Source organism: Haplochromis burtoni, unplaced genomic scaffold (genome assembly GCF_018398535.1).
Source record: "Haplochromis burtoni strain Fernald_Lab_line unplaced genomic scaffold, NCSU_Asbu1 Contig_4463, whole genome shotgun sequence".
In the NCBI taxonomy this organism is placed as follows: Eukaryota; Metazoa; Chordata; class Actinopteri; order Cichliformes; family Cichlidae; genus Haplochromis; species Haplochromis burtoni.
This window is the reverse complement of record NW_024586824.1, coordinates 1-3,888: the sequence shown is the minus strand read 5'-3', so window position 1 is coordinate 3,888 and position 3,888 is coordinate 1. Positions and strand designations below refer to the sequence as shown.

General features: G+C 39.4%; 1 long non-coding RNA gene across 1 annotated transcript; it reads left to right on the top strand.

Moving 5' to 3' along the window:
• The first annotated feature begins 222 nt into the window (after positions 1-222).
• Positions 223-1,497, top strand: LOC121813990. The gene is made up of 3 exons (XR_006054004.1): positions 223-414; positions 502-664; positions 974-1,497. It is a non-coding gene; the product is annotated as an uncharacterized LOC121813990 (long non-coding RNA).
• The last annotated feature ends 2,391 nt before the right edge of the window (positions 1,498-3,888 follow it).

The window sequence follows — 3,888 nt, the reverse complement described above, 5'->3', positions numbered from 1 at the left end:
ATCAGAGTGTAATTCCAAGCTCCACATGAGATCTTCTGTGCAACGGACCTGCAGAATGCACACATTTGCACTGTTAACAATGCCCACATTTTAACAAATATTCAAACAATACCTAGCAGCCACTACAAACCAGTCTCTGATTCTGAAGGTTGCAGTGTTGATGTTCGGCTGACTGTGAACACAGGAGAAGTCGATCTGGACTTGGTCTTTGCGTTGTTATCAAGGCCTACACCGACGCTGGGCGGACACAAGTTGTGCAGCTGAACAGTGAAGTGAGACTGAACCAGAGGATCTGGGTAGAGCTGGAGACTAATGGGCTGGATGGAAGCATGGTCACTGTGGTGAGCGACTCCTGCTGGGCAACCAACCAGGCATCACCTACCAGCAGTCCAAGACATGATCTGATCATTAATGGTGAGAGATACTCAGAGTCACTCTTAAGTTCACTTTGATCACCTTTATCAGCTCCTCAATAACGTGTATTTTCGTGGTTATGAAAAGCTGTGCGAACCCCGCTGACCTGACAGTGGCAGTGGAGGAAAACGGACTGGGAACCTCCACCTTGTTTTCGTTCAACATGTTCTGGTTCACTGGGGGTTCTGGTGAAGTCTACCTGCACTGCAAACTCCACCTGTGTCCCAAAGAGGAGACCAGCTGCATACCGGTAGGCCTCGCTGTCAAACACTCATAGCAAGCTTTACCTATTCATCCCACCTGTTACAGGAGGGCTTGATTTTTTATGCACAAACCTAACCATCTATTCATTGTTCCAAAGCACACCATTAACATATATGGTCATATATAATCATTTTGGTGCTTTAAGTAAAGCAGGTGCATGTGTTACGTTCTAACTAAACACCTGTTTATTACTAGATTATATTGTTCTGTACATTTTTATCCTCACTTAACTACACTCACAGCACAACACTGAAAACATGAAGTGAATTCAGTTGTATTTTGTTTGAACATCCAGAATTGTAATGCAGCAGCTCGCAGACGCAGATCAGTTGGATCCAAATACGAAGGTGAAGCCTCCATCGGCAAGTCCTGGACTCATTAGGTAACTTCAGGTGACAAATCTAATGAGTGGTGTAAGAAGTAAGATTGGCTGCGAACAGAATCACGAGAGGGCAAGAGTGGTTTCCATGCTGACTACGACTGAATGACCAGTTGCCGACCAAATGCTGAACATTGTTTTTGAGGACAGTGTTCAGCAGACACACAGAGCAACACTACTTTACTCCATCTTCTTTATTCAATTTTATTTATATAGTGCCAATTCACACCAAAAGTTGCTTTGAGGCACTATATATTGTAGAGGCCCTACAATTATCTTTATTGTTGTACTTTCTGCCAAAAAAAAATAAAGAATGTGGCAACAACCAGCCTGAGTTTGATCCTTGTTTTCTGGCTCAAACACCACTCAGGTAGAAATCCAGTAATTATCCAGCTGACGATTTCTCCTTTTACGCCACCTAATAAAGTCAAAAGCATACAGTGTATCACGGTCCTGGGTGATTTGACCAAGTGTTTTTAAGTTTTTGGACTTTCGTTTTATTTATGTAAATATTCTATTTGACTCTTGGTTCACTTGTTTATGTGGTTTCCTGCATTTTCCTTGTGCCTTGATTTTAGCTACCCTTTCATTGGCTCATCCTTCAATTTAGTTTACCTGTGTCTCGTTATCCCCGGCTTTCTCCACTTCCCCTTCTCCGTGTACATATAGTGCTGTATTGGACTTTGAAGTCTGTTCATCTCATCTCGGTGTTTCTGCAAGCTTTACGTTTCAGTTGTTTATAGCTTCCCCCCCTTGAGCATACAGTTTTTGATGAAAACAGAGGGGTGTGACCATAGCAAACAGGAAACTAATGTTGTAGGAGATGAGGCAAGCACTGAACTATTTTAAATCTTGGCAGAATTTAGAAGTTGACCACACATGTACACAATACTATGCACCCCAGATTATTTCAGAGCATTAAAAACAAAACAAAAACTAAGCTTTATGCAAAAGACTACAAGAATTTCAGAATTTTTTGGGATGAGTTTTTGGGTTCACTTTCTCACAAGAAGAACGCCGGTGAGATTTGATCCAGGAGTTTAAATCTGTACCATGACCGCTTTCGTGCATTTTTCAGGATGTCAGTGGGGCAGTTTGAGGTTTGGTTAGCAGAGTTGGGAAGACATCTGTGGAGGCAGAGAAGTAATTTTAGGGAACTGACTGACAGGGAACAGGAGCAGCTTCTAGCTGTGTATCTGAGGTAAAATAAAGGCCTGAATACTTGCAGATGATTTTGAGCTTCTAGAAATAAATTGAACACATCATTTTTGAAGTGAGAAATGTATTTGGTGACTCAAAGTCCTCCAAGAAGCAAGTCCTTCCACTCAGTTTCTTAAAAGCCTCCTGACACTTTAAACATACTCTTTAAAAAGTACTCTTTAAAATACCAGAATAGAGAGGATGGAGGATTTAAGTTTATTAGATTGATCAGTATTGCTGAACTATGAAATATTTTGAGTGCAGTGTGTTTTTTGCATACAGGCATAACAGAATAGCTTTAGTGTTTTGTTTTTTAAACTTGAGAATGAACTTATACAAAATGCAGCAAGATATTCAAAAAACTGTTTTAATGATTAAAAAATACACTATATCGGATTCATATCGGTATCGGACATATAAAGTGGTATCGTGCCATCTCTAGTATATACAGAATGTGGCAACTGAAGTATACACAGAGGGAAATTCAGGGAAGTGCAGACAGCCATGTAGAACGAGACCCAGCTGAACTAAATTATCAACAATGGCACAAGGAAAGCACAAGCACGCCAACTCAAAATAAACCAAAAATGTCATAATTATATGTCAAGTTTATTTCTAAAGTACATTTAAAAACTACAGCTGATGATTAAAGTTATGTACATCTAAAAGAAAATTCAAGTAACATAAAACAGAGGACACAATCAAAGTTTAGGTTCAACAGTTTTTCCAAACAGTTAGAGTTGAAGCATTCGCAGAGACAACCCTGTGTTTCATCCCTGACAACCAAATACAGCACCGAGCTCCTGTCAGAGCTTCACACTGCAGCGATAAAGCTGTGCTGCACGGTGGGGACCTAAACATAATCATCAACTTAATGACAATGATAACACGATCACATGCTTAACTTGTTACAGACAAATATACACAATACACCTTTTACCTGACATCCTGTCAGAAAACACTGGAATTCACCCTACACCTAAAAATTTCCATGTATGGTGGATCCTAGATGCACTCCAGCTGTCGATGGTGTACTGCCCACAACTCAACAATGGCCTCTGGGAACAGACATAAATAAAAAGTTGTGTAATGTTCAATCTCACATCCTGTCCAACCTTTTGGAATGAGGTCTGTCACACTAGGTGTTTTGGCAAGATGCACTCCAGAAAACATGCCTGTCACCTTTTCATTGACATTTACATTAATTTTAATGTAAATCAAATTAATTTCATTTGCATTAATTAACATTAATTATGTGTAACCACATAATTTCCTCAGGGATTAATAAAGTATTCTGCATGTGTCATTTAGTTCACTAATTAGTAGCATTTACCTTCACGACAGTGGTGATGTCTTTCAATTTGTAGCACAGCAAGTTTTTTGTGTTTATGATTTTGTGAGAATCGCTCCACATGGTTTACCCAAAGTATGTTGATTTCCTCAAAATCAAATGTAAAATGCACCCTTATATCTGCTCCTCCCAAGCCTTGACATTCTAGATGTCTCATCCAAGTTTTTATAAATCTCAAAATACCTAAAAATTGTCTTTGTGTCCTTGCATGATGATACTGTAACTAGTTTTGTGTTTTTGCAAATATTTTGTTGACTCCTTTCAAATAAAGGGGGTTTTC